At 38.1% G+C, this 20,552-nt stretch overlaps 1 long non-coding RNA gene and 1 pseudogene across 1 annotated transcript in view; one reads left to right on the top strand and one right to left on the bottom strand.

Moving 5' to 3' along the window:
* Positions 1-20,552, bottom strand: part of LOC143650147 (uncharacterized) — a 143,602-nt gene that overhangs the window by 119,164 nt on the left and 3,886 nt on the right. Inside the window, exon 2 of the long non-coding RNA XR_013159398.1 lies at positions 17,248-17,293. This is a non-coding gene — a long non-coding RNA (uncharacterized LOC143650147). The remainder of the gene's footprint in view (positions 1-17,247; positions 17,294-20,552) is intronic.
* On the top strand, positions 14,911-15,652 carry LOC143650943 (myelin protein zero-like protein 2 pseudogene; annotated as a pseudogene).

The following is a 20,552-nucleotide window of genomic DNA, read 5'->3' as shown; positions in this document are numbered from 1 at the left end:
GTTATGGGTATGACTCAAGACTTAATTCTTTTTTATGGCCCAATATTCCATTATATATATATCACATTTTATTTATCCATTCATCAGATGATGGACACTTAAGATGCTTCCATCTTTTGGCAATTTTGAATAATGCCATTATGAACATCAGTATGCAAATTTTTGTTCAAGTCCCTGCTTTCAATTCTCTTGGGTATATATCTAGTAGTGGGATTGTTGGGTCATACAGTAGTTCTATACTTAGCTTTCTGAGGAACTGCCAAATTGTCTTCCACAGTGGTTGCACTATTGTACAATGCTACCACAATGAATGAATGTTCCTATTTCTCTGCATCCTTGCAACACTTGTTATATTGATTTATTAATGGCAGCCATTTAATGGGTGTGAAATGGTAGCTCATTTTGATTTGCATTTCTTTATAGTTAACGATGTTAAGTAGTTTTCATGTGCTTTCTGACCATTTGTATATCTTCTTTAGAGAGATTTCTATTCGAGTGTGCTGTCCATTTTTTAATTGATTTGTTTGCTTTTCTGTTGTTAAGTTGAAGTATTTCTTTATATATTCTGGATGTTAAACCTTTATCGGATTTGTGGTTTCCAAATATTTTCTCCCATTTCTAGGTTGTCATTTTACTTTCATGTTAAAATTCTTTGAGGAACAAAGCTTTAAATTTTGATACAGTCCCATTTATCTATTTTTTTTTTCTTTTGTTGTTTTCGATTTGGATGTAAATTCTACAAAACCATTGCCTGACACTTGGTCTTTGAGATACTTCCCTACATTCTGCCATAGGAGTTTGATAATTTTGGCTGTTATATTTAGGTCTTTGATTCATTCTGGGTTGATTTTTGTATAAGGCATGAGGTAGAGGTTCTCTTTCTTTTTTGCAAATGGAGAGCCAGTTTTTTCAGCATAGTTTGTTAAGAAGTTATTCTTTCCAAACTGCATGGTTTTTGTCCCTGTGTTAAAAATTAGTTGGCAGAGAATAAAAAGCATTTGCAAAGTATTGGGGATAAAAAGTATTTGCAAACGATTGGGGGAAAAGAAGGAAACATTAAATTTCCCTATATGGAAAATTCTTGATATTCTCATAAGCAGTGGAAACAACAAATTCAGTAGGCTAAGCCCTCAATCTTGGGGTTCAACCCTATGAAAATTATTCCTGCAAAAGGAGAAGCTTAGCCTACTTATAATTATGCCTAAGAGTCACCCCCAGAGAACCTCTTTTGTTGCTCAGATGTGGCTTCTCTTTCTAAGCCAGCTTGGCAGGTGAACTTACTGCCCTCCCCTGTACATAGGACATGACTCCCAGGGGTGTAAATCTCCCTGGCAATATGAATAGGACTCCTGGGATGAGCCAGGACCTGGCATCATGGAATTGAGAAAGCATTCTTGACAAAAGAGACAAGAGAAAAATAAGACAAAATAAAGTTTTAGTGGCTGAGAGACTTCAAACAGAGTCGAGAGGATATCCTGGAGGTTATTCTTATGCAGTATATAGGCATTCCTTTTCAGATTATGGTGCATTGGAGTGGCTAGAGGGAAGTACCTGAAACTGCTGAACTATGTTCCAGTAGCCTTGATTTTTTTTAATTGTATGACTATATAGCATTTTAAATTTATTTTTTATTTAGAAAAACAACAATGCACTTAGAACCACCAAAAATGGATATCTTAGTTAGCTTAATTATAGGCATATTTAAATAAAATATCCATGTAATCACTGTAAAGCCTGTGTTTGTGCAGTAAGCTTCATAAACCAATTTAAAATTAAGGCAACAAGAAAAAATCTACAAATTCATATAGCAAAGTTCTTAAATTCTAAGTATTAAAAAACTAACTTAGATCAGGTGTCAAAACTGTGACTGTTCTCAAAATATCAGTAGAAAGTTACATAGTTACTTATGTTACTAAATATTTTCCTGATTTCAGGAAAATATGAAGATACAAATATTTTTACAATTAACATATGGACGTTTTAACCACCTAAAATGGATATCTTAGTTAGCTTATCCATACGCATATTAAGAAAAAATATCCAAGTAATCATCATAAAGCCTGTTTGTACAATGTTTCATAACCCAATTTAAAATTAAAGCAAGGAAGAAAAAATCTATAGATACAGACATCAGAGTTTCTTAAATTCTAAATATTAAACACTATTTTAAATACCATTTGATTAACTATCAAAACTGTGTGCATTCTCAAAATATCAAGTAAAAAGTTTTTACAAATATCAACTTTCCTATAATAGTGAGCTATGTTACTAAATATTTTCAAATTTATGATTTCAGGAATTTATTTTATCTAAAATTACTATAATTGCCTATAGTTTTTTAAACCATTTTTTGTTGTTGTGTAATATAACATACATACAAAGAAAAGAAAGAAAAAAAGCAATAATTTTCACATTTCAACAAGCAGCTACAGAACAGTCCTAGAGTTTGTCATAGGCTACCATGCCCTCATCTTAGATTTTTCCTTCTAACTGCTCCAAAACACTGATGGCTTTATCAGAATCAAAATAATGGAATCAGACAGTATCTGTCTTTTTGTGTCTGGCTTATTTCACTCAGCATTATGTCCTCAAGGTTCATCCACATTGTCATATGTTTTAAGATATCATTTTGTCCAAATACTGCATAATATTCTACCATATGTATATACCACATTTTGTTTATCCACTCATCTGTTGATGGACACCTGGATTGTTTCCATCACTTGACAATTGTGAATAGTGCCACTATGAACATTGGTGTGCAAATGTTTACTCATGTCACTGCCCTCAACTCTTCTGGGCATATACCTAGTAGTGGTATTGCCAGGTCAAAGGGCAACTCAATATTTTGTTTTCTTAGGAATCGGCAAACTGACTTCCACAGCAGCTAAACCATTTTACATTCCCACAAACAGTGAATAAGTATTCCAATTTCTCCACATCCTCTCCAACATTTATAGCTTTCTGTTTGTTTAATAGCAGCCATTCTTATAGGTGTGAAATGATATCTCATTGCTGTCTTAATTTGCATTTCTTTATAGCCAATGAAGATGAGCAACTCTTCATATGTGTTCTAGTTTGCTAGCTGCCAGAATGCAACACACCAGGGACGGATTGGCTTTTAATAAAAGGGGATTTATTTTGTTGGTTCTTCAGAGGAAAGGCAACTAACTTTCCACTGAGGTTCTTTCTTACGTGGAAGGCACAAGATGGTCTCTGCTGGTCTTCTCTCCAGGCCCCTGGGTTCCAACAACTTTCCCCAGGGTGACTTCTTTCTGCATCTCCAAAGGCCTGGGCTGAGCTGCTAGTGCTGAGATGAGGAATGCTGAGCTGCTAGACTGTGCTACATTGCGTTCTCTCATTTAAGCACCAGCCAATTAAGTCAAATGTCACTCATTGCAGCAGACACGCCTCCTAGCCGACTGCAGATGTAATTAACAACAGATGAGGTTCACGTACCATTGGCTTGTGTCCACAGGAACAGAACTAGGTATGCTCACCTGGCCAAGTTGACAACTGAATCTAACTAACACAATATGTTTTGTAGTCATCTGTATTTGCTCTTCAGAAAAGTGCCCATTTATTTCCTCTGCCTATTTTATAATTGGGTTGCTTATTCTTTTGTTGTTGAGCTGTATAATTTCTTTATGTGTGCAGGATATTAAGCCTTTATACGATATGTGGTTTCCAAATATTTTCTCCCATTGAATTGGCTGCCTCTTCACCTTTTTAACAAAGTCCTTGAGGCCCAAAGCTCTGGATCTTAAGGAGTTCCCACTTGCCTGTTTTCTCTTTCATAGCTTGTGCTTTAGGTGTAAAGTTTAAGAAGCTTCCTCCTATTACTAGACCTTGAAGATGTTTCCCTATGTTTTTTTCTAGAAGTTTTATGGTACTGGCTTTTACATTTAGGTCTTTGATCCATATTGAATTGATTTTTGTATAGGCTGTAAGGTAGGGGTCCTCTTTCACTCTTTTGGCTATTGAAATCCAGTTCTCTCATGCCCATTTATTGAAAAGACTATTCTGTCCCAATCCAGTGGATTTGGGGGCCTTATTGAAAATCAAATGCCCATAAATTTGGTGGTCAATATCTGAGCTCTTGATTCTATTCCACTGGTCAGTCCTCTGTCTTTGTGCCAGTACCATGCTGTTTTGACCACTGTGGCTTTATAGTAAGCTTTAAAGTCAGGAAGTGATACACCTCCCAGTTCACTCTTCATTTTTAGGATATCTTCAGCTATCTGAGGGCTCTTTACCTTCCATATAAAGTTTAAAAATATTTTATTATAAACAACAAACAAACATACAAGCATTCTTGACTTCCATATAATTTTTTTTTTTTTTTACATGGGCAGGCACTGGGAACTGAGCCCAGATCTCTGGCATGGCAAACAAGAACTCTGCCACTGAGCCACTGTTACCCTTTATATGAATTTGATAACCAGTTTTTCCAAGTCTTCAAAAAAGAAGGTTGTTGGGATTTTTATTGGCATTGCATTGAATCTGTAGATCAGTTTCGTAGACTTGACATCTTGATGATATTCAATCTTCCTATCCATGAGCATGGAATATCTTTCCAACTATTTAGGTCATTTTTAATTTCTTTTAGCATTTTTTTTTGTAATTTTCTGCATATAAGTCCTCGCATAACTGTTAGACTTATTCCTAGACAGCTAATTCTTCTGGTCGCTATTCTGAATGGAATTTTTTCCTTAGTTGTTACCTCATATAGGTCATTGCTCATGTATAGAAACACTGCTGATTTTTGTACATTAATTTTGTATCCTGCTACTTTGCTGAATTTGTTTATTAGCTCAAGTAGTTTTGCTGTAGATTTCTCAGGGGTTTCTAAATATAGGATCATGTCATCTGCAAATAATGAAAATTTTACTTTTTCCTTTCCTATTTGGATGCCTTTCGTTTCTTTCTCCTGTCTAATTGCTCCAGCTAGTACTTCTAATACAATGTTGAATAATAGTGGTGACAATGGGCATCCTTGTCTCATTTCTAACCTCAAGGGGAATGCTTTCAATTTCTCATAATTAAGAGTGATGCTGGCTATGGGTTTTTCATATATGATCTTTATGACATTGAGAAAGTTTCCTTTGATACCTAACTTTTGAAGTGGTTTTATCAGGAAAGAATGCTGGATTTTTCTAATGCTTTTTCAGCATCAATTGATATGATCATATAATTTTTCCCATTCTATTTGTTAATGTGTGTATTATATTGATTGATTTTCTTATGTTGAATCACCCTTGCATTTCTGGTATGAATTCCACCTGATCATGATGTATAATTCTCTTAATGTAGTGCTGGATATGATTTGCTAGAATTTTGTTAAGAATTTTCACATCTATGTTCATTAGGGAGATTGGTCTGTAGTTTTCTTTTCTTGTGTCACCTTTATCTGATTTTGGTATTAGAGTAATGTTAGCTTCATAAAATGAGGGAGGTAGCGGCCATTTTTCTTCAATTTTCTGTAAGAGTTTGAGCAGGATTGGCATTAGCACTTTTTGAAACGTTTGATAAAATTCTGTGAAGCCATCTAGTCATGGGCTTTTTGTGTGGGAAGATTTTTGATGAGTGATTGAATCTCTTTAATTGTAATTGGTTTGTTGAGATCATGTATTTCTTCTCAAGTCACTGTAGGTAATTCTCATGTTTCTAGGAATTTGTCCATTTCATCTAAGTTGTGTAGTTTGTTAGCATATAGTTGGTCATAATATTCTCTAATGATTTTTTTAATTTCTTCATGATCTGTGGTAACTAGCCCCCTCTTATTTTTTATTTTATTTTTTCTCTTTTCTTCTTTGTTAGTTTAGCTAAGGGACCATCAATTGTATTAATTTTCTTAAAGAACTAACATTTAGTTTTGTTGGTTCTTTCTATTCTTTTTTGTTGTTGTTCTCCAGTTTGTTTATTTTTGCTTTATTCTTTATTATTTCTCTTCTTTTATTTGCTTTGGGGTTAGTTTGCTGTTCTTTCTCTAAATTCTCCAGGTGAGCATTTAAATCCTCAAGTTTTGCTCATTCTTGTTTTTAATATAAGCATTTAGGTCAATAAATTTCCCTCTCAGCATTGCCTTTGCCACATCCCATAAGTTTTGATATGCTATATTCTCATTATCATTCCACTCCAGATATTTACTGATTTCTCTAGCAATTTATTCCTTCACCCACTGATTATTTAAGAGTGTGCTGTTTAATCTCCATATATTTGTGAAAGCTCTGGTTCTTTGGTAATTATTAATTTCCAACTTTATTCTGAGAATTATTATTAAATTTATAGGGACTAAGTTTATGTCCCAGTATATGGTCTATCCTGGAGAATGTTCCATGTGCACTAGAGAAGTATCCTGGTGTTTTGGGATGTAATGATCTATTAGATGTATATCTACTAGATATAATTTATTTACCTTATTGTTTAGGTTCTCTGTTTCCTTGTTGATCCTCTGTGTGGTTGTTCTATCTATAGTGGAGTGTGATGTTGTCCTCATAGCAACAGATAGGCCAGTACTTGCCCAACAAGACAAACAGGCACTACCACCTGGCCAAGTTGACACATGAACCTGAACATGACAGTTCACCCCTTCTCAACTTGGCAGCTATACACATCACCTTTAACCATACTTAATCTCTAAATATAAAACAATAAAGGACACATTTTTTTTTCTCACCTAACAATACTCAACTGTCCCACGTACAACTGGTACAAGTCCTTGGGTAATATTCATTCTTAAACTTGATATCTTACAACTTAAATACTATAACATGAACAAAACAACACTACAGTCCTCATTTCTGTAAATGATCGTGTGGTCACAGTTCATATTTGTCACTACCTTCTTCCACTACCCATTCTATGTTCCCTTTACCCTCAGCAAGCACTTAAGCTGGCTGTGTTTCTTTGCCTAGTGGAGTGACACAAACCTTCATTCCTAAAGTTTCAGAGCCATTGGTAGTGCTGCCTGGACTGGGTTTTTGCAGATTTCCATTGATTTTAATCACAGGGCATGATAGTACTAAAAGATACCCTAGGGGATCTCCTATATTCCAAGAAAACTCTTCTTTACCTCCATTGTGGAGTTGCAGTCCTATTTCCCCCTGATAGGCATGGTCAGTCACCCCAGCCAGTAAAGTAATCCTCTTCTTGGCTTGTTGATCCAGGGACATGAGTAGCCCAAAGTGATCAGGTGGCAGCCTTAGATTCCAGTTCAATGGAATCATTGTTGTTTCTCATGATGGAAGCACTCCCCCTTCTGGAACTAAAAACCTATAGACCAGTAGAGCTCAAGGTTGCAGGGATAGGAAACAAAAATTTTCCTAATGGACCGCTAGTGGTAATAGTGAGTGGTGCCACTCCCATTTCCATTGCTTGGTTCCTGGACCCATGCATCCTGGCTATGGGAGAAACAGCACCATACAATGGATGCTGATTCAGAGCATACACAGCTTCCTGGAGAACATTACCCAGCCCTGCAAGGTATTGCCACCTACTTGGCACTGTAATTGAGTTTTCAAAAGGCCACTCCACCGTTCTCACAATTCAGCTGCTTCTGGATGATGGGGAACATGGTAAAACCAGAGAATTTCATGAACATGTGCCCATTCCTTCACTTCATTTGGTGTGAAGTGTGCTCCTTGATCAGAAGCAATGCTGGGTGGAATACCATGTCGATGGATAAGGCATTCTGTAAGCCAACGGGTGATAGTTTTGGCAGAAGCATTGTGTGCAGGGAAAGAAAACCCATATCCAGAGTATGGGTCTATTCCAGTTAGAACAAATCGCTGCCCCTTCCATGAAGGGAGGGGTCCAATGTAATCAACCTACCATTATGTAGCCAACTCATCACCTTGGGGAATGGTGCCAAATCAGGGGCTGAGTGTGGGTCTCTGCTGCTGGCAGATTGGGCACTCGGCAGTGGCTATAGCCAGGTCAGCCTTGGTGAGTGGAAGTCCATGTTGCTGGGCCCATGCATAACCTCCATCCCTACCACCATGACCATTTTGTTCATGAGCCCATTGGGCAATGACAGGAGTTGCTGGAGAAAGAGGCTGACTGGTATCCACAGAACGGGTCATCTTATGCACTTGATTATTAAAACATTCCTCTGCTGAAGTCACCTTCTGGTGTGCATGGGACACAAATATCTTCATGTTTTTAGACCACTCAAAAAGGTCCATCCACATACCTCTTCCCCAGACAAAGAGGTCTTTTCAAGTCCCTGACCATCCAGCCAAACCATCAGCAACAGCCCATGAGTCAGCATACAAATGCGTCTCTGGCCAGTTCTCCTTCCAAGCAAAGTGAACAACCAGGTGCACTGCTCAAAGTTCTGCCCACTGGGAGGATATCCCCCACCACTCTCCTTCAAGGACACCCCAGAAAAGGGTTGCAGTACTGCAGCTGTCCACTTTTGGGTGGTACCTGTATATTGTGCTGACCCAGGCCCGAGTTTTCTCTTCCTCAGTCAATTCACTGTAAGGAACTCCCCAAGAGGCCATAGATCTGGTCTGGTAAAGAGAAGGTAATGTGGCAGGAGTGCAGACCATGGGCATTTGGGTGACTCCTCATATAACTTACTTGTGTCTTCAGGACCTGCTCTGTACGTACCATTTCCATTTTATGATGGAGTGCTGCTGTGCACACCCAACTTTATGGCTTGGTGGGTCAGCAACACCCAGCTCATGGTAGGCAACTCATGTCTCATGGTAGGTAACTTGGTGGCCCATGATTAAGCGTTCAGTCTCTACTAAGGCCCAATAGCAGGCCATAAGCTGTTTCTCAAAAGGAGAGTAGTTATTCACTGCATAAGGTAAGGCTTTGCTCCAAAATCCTAAGGGTCTGCATTGTGATTCTCCTATAGGGACCTGCCAAAGGCTCCAAACAGTACCTCTATTTGCCACTGACACTTCCAGCACCATTGGATCTGCTGGATCATATGGTCCAAGTGGCAGAGAAGCTTGTAGAATAGTCTGGACCTGTCACAGGGCCTCCTCTTGTTCAGGTCCCCACCCAAAATTAGCAGCTTTTCTATTCATCAATAAATGGGCCAGAGCAGCACACCCAAATGAGGAATATGTTGTGGCCAAGATCCAAAGAGACCACCTAGGCATTGTGTCTCTATTTTGGGCATAGGAGGGGCCAGATGCTGCACCTTATCCTTCGCTTTAGAAAGGATATCTCGACATGCCCCACACCACTGGACACCTAGAAATTTCACTGAGGTGGAAGTCCCCTGTATTTTTGTTGGATTTATCTCCCATCCTCTGACATGCAAATGCCTTACCAGTAAGTAAGTAGCAAATGCTACTTCTTGCTCACTAGGTCCAATCAATATGATATCATCAATATAATGGGCCAGTGTGATGTCTTGTGGGAGGAAGAAATGATCAAGGTCCCTGCAGACAAGATTACGACATAGGGCTGGAGAGTTGATACACCCCTGAGGTAGGCAGTGAAACTATATTGCTGACCCTGCCAGCTGGAAGCAAACTGTTTCTGGTGGTCCTTGCTAATAGCTATTGAAAAAAAAAGCATTTGCCTGACCAATAGCTGCATACCAGGTACCAGGGCATGTATTGATTTGCTCAAGGAGTGATACCGCATCTGGAACAGCAGCTGCTATTGGAGTTATCACCTGGGTGATCTTACAATAATCCACTGTCATCCTCCAAGACCCATCTGTTTTCTGCCCAGGCCAAATAGGAGAGTTGAATGGGGATATGGTGGGAATCACCACCCCTACATCCTTCAAGTCCTTAAGAGTGGCAGTAATCTATGCACTTCCTCCAGGAATCTGGTATTGCTTCTGATTTACTATTTTGCTAGGTAGGGGCAGTTCTAGTGGCTCCCACTTGGCCTTTCCCACCATAATTGCCCTCACTCCATGAGTCAAAAAGCCAGTGTGGGGATTCTGCCAGTTGCTCAGTATGTCTATTCCAATTATGCATTCTGGAACTGGGGAAAGAACTACAGAATGGGCCCACTGGACCCACTGTGAGATGGACCTGAGCTAAAATTCCATTGATCACCTGACCTCCATAAACCCCCACTCTAACTGGTGGGCCAGAGTGACATTTTGGGTCCCCTGGAGTTAATGTCACTTCTGAATCAGTGTCCAATAATCCCTAAAATATCCGATCATTTCCCTTTCCCCAATGCACAGTTACCCTAGTAAAAGGCCATTGGTCTCCTTGGGGAAGGCTTGGAGGAAGATTGACAGTATAAATTTGTGGCAGTGTAACAGGGTCCTCCCCTAAAAGGACCTGGCCTCCCCCTCATTCAAGGGCTCTGGTTCTGTAAACTGTCTCAAGCCTGAAAATTGAATAAGGGGCCATGACTCTCCATTTTTGTAATTCAAGTTAGACTTCTGTTCACTTGACCTAGAACTCTTTTGCTTATAAAACTCAAACAAGAATTTAGAAGACTGTCCATCTATTATACTTCTATGGTATCCTATGAGCTACTAGGCAATGCCACAAGTCTCTGAGTCAGATTATTTTGACTCCTGCTTTGAGTCTGCTGTGAATTATGATAGTCATGTCCACATTATCTTTGGTAATTAAGTGCTGCCACCTGGTTTCTGCCAACTTGGGATCGGTCATCCCCACTGTGTTTAAGGACTCCAGCTCAGTGACAGCTGTTCCCACAGAAATCATGATCACATTGGCAGCATTCATAGCTGATTGCATTTGTAATCAGCCAAGGGGTGTGTCTTCAGCAATGAGTTACATTTAATCTAATCACTGGAAGGCTTTTAAGGAGGATTCAGAAGAGAGAGTCTCTCTTCCTGCTTCAGCCAGTAAGCCTTTCCTGTGGAGTTTGTCCAGACCCTTCATCAGAGTCGTCAGCTTCACAGCCTGCACTACAGATTTTAGACTGTACATTCCCACGTTACATGAGATACTTTTATAAATTTTATATCTATGGATATTTCCTGCCGATTCTGTTTTTCTAGAGAACCCTAGCTAATACAGAGGTATTGAAGTCTCCTACTATTACTGTTGATATGTCTATAGCTCCCTTCAGTTTTTCCAATATGTGACTCAAGTACTTTGAAGCTCCTTGATTGGGAATGTACATATTTATGATTATTATTTCTTCCTGGTGAATGTCCTTTTATTAATATGTAGTGTCCTTCTTTGTCTTTTATGACAGCTTTACATTTAAAGTCTATTTTGTCTGCTATTAGTATAGCTACTCTTGCTTTCTTTTGGTTACAGCTTGCATAGAAGATCTTTTTCTATCCTTTCACTTTCAATCTAACTGTGTCCTTGAGTCTAAGATGCATCTCTTGTAAACAGCATATAGATGGATTATTTTTTTGATCCATTCTGTCAGTCTGTATATTTTAATTGGTGAGTTTAGTCCATTAACATTCAAAGTAATTACTGTAAAAGCAACTCTTGATTCTGCCATTTTGTCTTTTTGTTTTATTTTGCACATTATTTTCCTTCACTGTCTCTTTTCCTTTAAATTGTCTTTACTTTGATTCTTTGATTCTTTGCCCTCCAGGCCTCCATCTCCTGTTATTGTCAGCTGACAGGGCTCCCTCTAGTATTACTTGTCAGGCTGGTCTCTTGTTGACTAGTTCTGTCAATTTTTCTTTGTCCTTGGAGATTTTAATCTCTCCCTGAATTTTGAAGGATAACTTGTCTGGATAAAGAATTCTTGATTGAAAGCCTTTCTCATTCAGGATTTAAAAATATCATACCACTGCCTTCTTGTTTCCACAATACCTGTTGAGTAGTCTGATGTCAGTCTTATGTATTTCCCCTTGTATGTAGTGGATTGCTTTTCTCATGCTTCTTTCAAGACCTTCTGTTTCTCTTCAAGACCTTCTAGTTGGTTCATATTTGTGAAGTCATACAATATCTGTCCTTTTGTGTCTGACTTATTCCACTTAGCATTATGTCCTTAAGGTTCATCCATCTTGTCATGTGCTTCATGACCTCATTCCTTCTTCCTGCAGCATAATATTCCATCATATGTATATACCACATTTTGTTTATCCATTCATCTGCTGATGAACACCTAGATTGTTTCCATCTCTTGGGAATTATAAATAATGCTGCTATGAACATCAATGTGCAAATGTCTGTTTGTGTCCCTGCCCTCAGGTCTTCCTGGAGTATATACTCCAGGTACATACCAAGGAGTGGAATTGCTGGGTCATAGGGCAACTCAGTATTTAGTTTTCTGAGGTACCACGAAACTATATCCCACAGTGGCTATACCATTTTTATATTCCCACCAGCAGTGAATAAATGTTCCTTTTTCTCCATATCCTCTCCAACACGTGTAGTTTCCTGTTTATTTGATAGCTGCTATTCTTATAAGTGTGAGATGATATCTCATTGTGGTTTTGATTTGCATTTCCTTAATAGCTAACGAAGATGAGCATCTTTTCATGTGCTTTTTGGTGGTTTGTATTTCCCCTTTAGAGAAATGTCTATTCATATCTTTTGCCCATTTTATAATTGGGTTGTTTGACATTTTGTTGTTGAGTTGTAGGATATGATGATTAGGTGCTGGTGTCAACTTGGCCAAATGATTATGCCAAGTTGTCTGGTCAGGCAAGGACTGGCCTGATCATTGCTGCAAGGATATTTCATGGCTGGCCGATTAAATCATCAGTCAGTCAATTGCATCCATGGCTGATTGCATCTGATATCAACTAAGGTGTGCCTTCCTCAATAAGATAATCCAATCAGTTGAAGGCTTTTAACGAAGAACAGAGACTTTTTCACTTCTTCAGCCAGCAAACCTCTCCTATGGAATTCATCCAGACACTTCATCGGAGCCACCAGCTCCACAGCCTGCCCTACAGATTTTGGACTCTTCTATTCCTTTGGTTGTTTGAGACACCTTTATAAATCTCCTATTTATAGATCTCTCCTATTGTTTCTATTTCTCTAGAGAACCCTAATACGTAAGATTTCTTTATATATACTGGATATCAAACACTTATCAGATATATATGGTTACCAAATATTCTCTCTCATTGAATTGACTGTATTTTCACCCTTTTAACAAAGTCCTTTGAACCACAGAAGTGTTCAATCTTGAGGAGTTCCTATTTAAATACTTTTTCTTTTGTTGCTTGTATTTAGGTGTGATGTCTAAGATTTTGCTCTCATTTTTGTTGTTGATGTATACATTTAAATAGTCTGCATGATATCAGTTTGGAATTTGTTGAAATATCCTTTTTTGATACAGGTTCAATTTTTATAAACATAAATCCTTATGAGAGGAATGTGTGTGTTCTATTTAGTTCAAGATTCTATGTATATAAAGGTGCATATAATATTATATATACATTATATAGCAATATATATATAAATATTTAGGGCCTCATTTTTATATGCATGCACATAAACATATCTGTATATATTATATATATTATATATGTATACAGACACACACACACACAAAGAACAAAGCAGGAATTTTCCCAAGTGTAGGAGATCCAGATAAGCAAATACCACAGATAAACAAAGCAGACAGATAATGCAAATGGAACAGATATGCAAAACAGACAAATGTGCAAATGGAACACATAAGCAAAGCAGATAAACATCTTGAGCCGGTTTCAGCATCAAGTCTACGAACAGACAAACGAGCAGACAAGTGCAGTGGTTTTCCACTGCTTGAGGACATACAAACACAGAGCAAGCTTACAAATTTTTTAACCATATCCTCCCCACAAATCATCTTTGTTTGAAGATGTTTTCTCTTTTCTCTTCTCCTGGCATTCCTCTGTTGTCCTCTTTCCTCCCATTGACTTCCAGTGCTCATAGTTTCTGTTCCCCTATAACATTATCATGCACATGACCATTATGAGCTCTCTAAATGGTGGGCTTTCAGTTATCAACCACCAACACCTCTTTTTCTGTTTCTTTGATTTAAAATGTGAAAACAGGCAACCTGATTGACTAAACTCACTTTTTCACACCAGGCCATTGATAAACTGCTGATCAGTTCATGGACTGATTTTTCTTAGGTCAGACTGCCATTCCTTGGTCTGAACAGCTGTGGGCAAGAAGCAGCAAGGCCACATGTAGTTACAATATAACTGCAATGAGAGCACAAACTATAAGCAGGGCAGGTTCCCACATAAGAAGGTGTGAGTGAAGCAGTCAGTGGTAGACATTGTTAGTAGACTAATTTCATCCTGAAATTAGGAGATGAACCAGGTGACCTATATACAGCCTCTGTATGGATCTCTTATTGCCCATCACCTTATATGACTGTGCTATTCTGATTTCTGGCCTAAATTAAAATTCTATTACTATTGCTGATCGGTCTGATGTATTCTCAGTTTCTTTTATAATCTTTCCAGGTATAGTTCTCCTCCTCTAGTGTAGTTTGTGCTCTACTTAGCTTTGGTGAATCTTAATTCCTCTGCCAACCATGGTCCATATTTAGAATCAGAGTTTAACCCATCCCTATATTCTGATCTCATTTGGGAAAACTGATAATTTCAAATTTCTGAGCCTGTAAAAGTTAAAAAAAAGTCAACCTGTAAAAAAAGAACAACAACAAAAAAATCAACCTGTGGTTCCAAAGGGACCACAACTCACGAGGACCAACTAATATATACTATGTATAATGAAATTTGTAGACAAATGGATTTGAGTTTCATTTGAGGCTATCCAAACCTGCCAGAGGCATTTGGAAACTATTGTTTGCGCTAATATCAAAAGACAATTATAAGAACGGAAAATTGAGGGCACTGCAGAGTTCGGGGCTTTTATGCAGCTGTATGGGTGGTGTAGAGGGCAGCCAGAAGAAAAGGAGGGAGTTGGGAGCTGAGGCCCCACCTTTCATTCCAGCAGAGTGCACGGCCACAACAGGGAAGAGTCACCAGGGAGGGCATTCACTCAGATTCCTACAGGTGAGGGGATGCGACCACCTCCTCTCTCTGGGAAAAAGGCAGTGCATGCTCCCTGTGGAGTGGCCTTGGCAGAGGTCAGGAGCCCTCGGTCTGCCTGGTCTGGTCTTGGGGGCCAGGGCTGGGTGTCCTTCCCTCATGGCAAGACCCTTACGCAGGCTGGGCCATTTCTCCTCAGCATCCAGCTCACAGCATTCTGACCTAATACCAGCTGTGGAGATTTATACTTCCCAAGTGCTGCAGGCTGTTAACAGTACAGACATTCTGTTAAAATGCACTTTCTCCAGCATTGCCCCTGTGGGTGACCCTCTAACAGTGACATGGAAGTTCCTTCCTCAAGATGGGGGGCCTGAGCACTTTGTATACCACTACCACATGGAGCCCTTCAAGCCCATGAGTGGTAGGTCCAAAGGCCTAGTGGTCTGGGACCGGAACCCTGAATGCTACAACGTCCCCAATCGTGTGGAAGCTGCAGTTCGATAGCAATGGGGCATACACGTGCCATGTGAAGAACACACCTGATGCTGCTGGGCTGATAAGGGAGCTCCGGCTCAGTGTCATGCACACCATACCCTTCTCTGAGATCCACTTCCTGGCTCTGGCATTATAATAATAATTGTGGTGGTCCTCTTCCAGTGTTTCCGGAGAAAACAGTGGTTTGACAGAGCTCATAAAGTGATAGTGATAAAATCAAAAGAGGAAAAGCTTAACCAAGAAGAAAAGGTCTCTGTTTATTTAGAAGACATGGACTAATACTTCAGATGGAGGCTGCAGATTTCCAAGAACAAGAACCCTAGGATAATCTGAAGTTAATGGAAGCTTTTCTTTGAGTTCTCTGGCTGTGGCCTGTCTTCCAATGAGCTCTGCAGTACATAACCACCTAGATAAGCAACACCCCTCTGAAGCCAGCATAGGGCCCTTCAGGAGCAGGTACCACCAGACACTACGCAGCCCTCTTATTAAGATTTTATTTAATCTCAGAGTATAAATATTTTTCAAATTCTCATGAGCTATATTTTTGCCGATAAACACTCCTTGTGGATTATGACACATGTACACATACATTGACAACAAATGGGATAAAAGTCAACTTGTCTGTCATGACATTTCCTTTAACATTAATTTCTTCAGAAGCAGCACTCTTGCTACTAAAGTCAGTATGTTTACTTTCTGTCTTCACACTCTCAATTAAAAGGTGAGCTAAGTCTCCTGCTGTTCTGCTTCATTAGTAGGAAATAATAAATTCAAACTGCTGTGCCAGTTTGGTTTTTATGGCTCTCCTTAAGAGTGGGAGTTAATCCTTTTTTATTGAATTAATTTTGAAAGATATCCCAGATACTTTTTTTTCATCTTTCTGTTAATTGATTGAAGCTTTACAATAGCACAAGTCTAAATCAGAGAATAACTAGAAAAGGCTACATAAGTGGTAATAGATTGATAAATGCTGCCTCAGGATAATCACTTGCCATCTTTATTCAGTGCTGTGAGAAATAATCTATTACCACTTATGTAGCCTTTTCTAGTTATTCTCTGATTTAGACTTGTGCTATTGTAAAGCTTCAATCAATTAACAGAAAGATGAAAAAAAGTATCTGGGATATCTTTCAAAATTAATTCAATAAAAAAGGATTAATTCCCACTCTTAAGGAGGTCTTTCATGAGCTGTGACTGCTTAGCCAACTATGTTCCCTGCTCCCTCCCCACCCAGTTCAAATATCTATAACAGAGCAAAGTCTATATTCATTCGTGAACAACGATCATCAAGCTATTAAATAGGAAGATTCTGAAGTAGTACAAGTTTGAAAATTTAAGACTGGTGAAAAAGGTCAATCCTAAATGATGATCGTTTTGTATAGCATTATACAAAGTTCTGAGAATGGAAGGGATTTTTTTTTTTTAATCTTTTAATTCACTTGCCTAATCTCAGGACAGGAGGAGTTGGTATGAGACAAGGAAATACCAAAACTCCTTTAACTGAATGAAACCTGTAGGAGCCAAAGGGTTAAAACAAGACCTGCAGAATTTGTTGGATGGGCAAGAAACTGAGGAGATTGTTATCTGCTTTGTTTGGAACAGTCTGGGAGGAACAGAATGTTTGTTTACCCCCAAACATATTTTTAACTACAGAATCCAATCAGTCATGATTTTAAATTAAATAGAATTATTTCACATGTCCTATGAAGACCAAAGAACAAATACAAATAGTTTTGCATTGTAAGAAACAAAAAAAGAGACAAATTAAATCCTTTTCACTATTCCATACTTACTAAATTAGAAAAATAGTCATGCTAATAGAGTGAAACAAATACCTTAATTGGTCAGAAAATTTAAACAGCCTTTTCACATACCCTTAGCATCCAATTAGAGATGCTGATAATCCCATTTTCCAAAGGCCTGAAAGACAAAGAAAAATTGGTCATAAAATTTAAACGATATCATCCATAGTTCACCCATTAGATGTAAATTAACATATGATATAAGAATATATCTTCTGACTTTAAATGCCTAGAGTTCATTTTCTTGATATATTTATATGCATGCCTATAGAGTAATCTTTTACAGGTTAAAAAAAAAAGAGGTCTTTAAGAGAGAAAAACTTCACCGTAAATGACAGTTCCTGCAATCTAATGCAATAACTATATCTAATCCTTAAGTAGGATCAATAACTTTTAAGCATGACCTTTGTTCTAGAAACAGAAGTGACACCAAATGGTAAACTGGTTTTTCATTGCCAATGCTGAAAAGCCTTAATTAACCAACATCCAGAGGCTTGCCAGACATATAATCATAAACTTCTTTTTTCATCTCTCATCAAATTATGAAAAATGATTTCTTAATCAAAATTATTTCAGGTCTCAATTTTCCTAACATAATATGTCTAGCTCTATTATGGTTGCTAAACAGGAGAGCACAGGAATACTGTTAGAAAAAGTAATGGGAAAGAAAAAATCTGGTACCAAAATGGTTAATGTTATTGTTTTGTACCAAAAATATCAGATTACAATTCTATAATAATTATTTCCTATTTATCTGAGAAAAAATTAAGGATGTTATCAAGATTTTGGACTTGGCTCATAGTAATTTTAAATACCATAATTCTTGATAATTTCAATATCTATACCCTTCCAAAATCTGAGTTCTTTGACTTGTTCTTCACTCTACTTCAACTACTCATTTCCATTCCATAGACTTTGTCTTTACCATAACTTCACCTCTATACCAACATTTCCTTCAATATTCATTTCAATAATTTTTCAAACTCATTAGGGCATGTCAGTGCCTTAAGTATACCACCTTGGAAGTGTTCCTCACCCCTTCACATCTTCACTTCCCAAAAGTTTGAGGAAAGAGAAAATTATCTATTCCTAGACAGTAAAATTTTATACTCCCTCCTCTTTTCCTCAAATTTCTTACATTTCCTCACTCTCTGCTGATAACTTTGTTTTCTATTTCAATGAGAAATAGAAACAATCAAAAGAAAACCTTGACTATTCTACCACATCTTCCAAACTACCAACAAATGAACTCACATACTCTACCTTCAAATCTGTGTGAGTCTTTTCCTCGGGAATGGATGCATAGATATAACATTTTACATTTAGCTCAAGAGGATTCTCAAATCCACCTTAAATTTATTCAGGGATCCCAGGTTAAGAACTTCTAATGTAAAGGATGGCACTCATTTATATGGGACTGAAATGGCAGGGGAGGAAGGGACATTGGAGAGATGTTTATCACCAAAAAATACAGTTAAAGTTTTGTGAAACAGTGCCCAATTAGTAAAAAAAGTATTTATGGGGAAATTATTCCATGACTACCACTGGACAAAGATTAGGCGAAAGATTCTTTGGCATAATGCCAAATGAAAGTCTATTGCTTTTTTAATTTCAAAGGGAAAAATATACTTTTACTATAGATAGAACTGCTAGTCACCACTTTAATCAAGCAATTAAACTTATTGGCAGTACTAGTGGGATAAATCTGACATTATGCACCTCCTAATATGAAAGAATACGAAGTACATAGAATGACGTATGAAGTGTCCTTGATAAATATTGTATCTCAAATACAGATTGCTTGATGATTAGTAATTTGCAATTTTTAAGAAATACAATATAAAGTGGCATAAATTAAATATCACCACAGACAACCCAGAATCAGAGAATTCTTCAAGACAAATGGTTTGATCTCTTTTAAAAAATCAGTATTTTTTTCCTTAAAGAGAATGGGTCATTTTGGATTAAAAGAGATGAAAGAAACTTAAAGACAACTGCAGTGGGTAATCACTGATCGTGATCCTACCTCAAAATAAACTACATACAAAAGATGTAGTGGTTTGAAACTATGTACCCCGGAAAATCATATTCTTAAAGCTAATCTGTTCCTGTGGGTATGAACCCATTGCATTACTTCAGTTCAGGTGTTTTAATGAGGTTACTTCAGTTAAGGTGTAACCCACCTCATTCAGTGTGGGTCTTAATCTTCTTACTGGAGTCCTTTATAAAAGAATGAAATTCAGACAAAGAGAAAGCAGGCCAAGGAAGCCAGAAACTGAAAGCAAGGAAACAGGGAAGAGAAGGGAGAGGACAGCAGACGTGCCATGTACCTCAAGATGTGACAGAGAAGCTCAGGATCACTGGCAGCCAGTCTTCAGGAATAAAGCAATGCATTGTGTCACCTTGACTTGAACATTTTCCTTAGTCTCAAAACTGTAAGTTTGTAAGCTAATAAATTCCCATTGTTAAAGCCAACCATTTTCATGGTATCTGCTTTGAACAGCTTGTCAAACTAAAACCTGGGGTATTTTAGTTTGTTAATGCTGCTGTGATGCAATATACAGAAATGCATTGGTTTTTATAAAGGGATTTATTAGGTTACAAATTTACAGTTCTGAGGCCTTAAAAAGTCCAAACTAAGGTATCCAGGTAAAAATACATTTTCTCCAAAGAAAGGCCAATATCTGTCACATAGGATGGCATGTGGCTATTGTCTCCTGGTCCTTGTTCTTGGTTCCATTTCTTCCACTTCTGATTCCCGTGGCTTCCTCTCTAAGCATCTGTAGTTCTCACTTAGCTGCTCCAGGGCAAAAATCTGGGTTTCATCTCTCAGTTTAGCATACTTGGGCCAGAGATTTTTTTCTTTGGGTTCTGGCTCTTTCTGTGAATGCTTGCTTAGCACTTGGGCCACTTCTATCTTGATCTCCAAATATCTGTGTCTAAGCTTTCTATAAATATTTTCCTGTGCTAATTCTTATAAGGATTCCAGTAAACTAATCAAGACCCACCTTCAATGCACAGAGTCACATTGTTACTGGACAAAGGCCGTGGATTCTTTTGCCTGATGTGCTCAATTACTAATTCCTGAGATACTGGGGTTACAAAGAGAGAAAGAGTTTGTTACTAGGTGCATAGTAGGAAGCAGATGGCCTAGCGGCCTAAAATCTGTCTCCCTGAACTGCAGTAATTTGGATAGTTTTATTAGAGAAAAGATGGGCAGAGTTTAAGATAATGAGCACAGTGGCCCCAGATGATGTAATTAGAGGTGATCTAATTACTGAGCATGCAGATTGGTTACATGCTTAGGTATAGAACGTGCATATGAAAATGGTGAAATGAGGTAGAGATGACTTGTAGGTTAAAGTCTGAGCTACCGC

The sequence above is a fragment of the Tamandua tetradactyla genome, chromosome 11 (genome assembly GCF_023851605.1).
Source record: "Tamandua tetradactyla isolate mTamTet1 chromosome 11, mTamTet1.pri, whole genome shotgun sequence".
Classification (NCBI taxonomy): Eukaryota; Metazoa; Chordata; class Mammalia; order Pilosa; family Myrmecophagidae; genus Tamandua; species Tamandua tetradactyla.
This window is presented reverse-complemented; position numbering and strand designations above follow the sequence as displayed.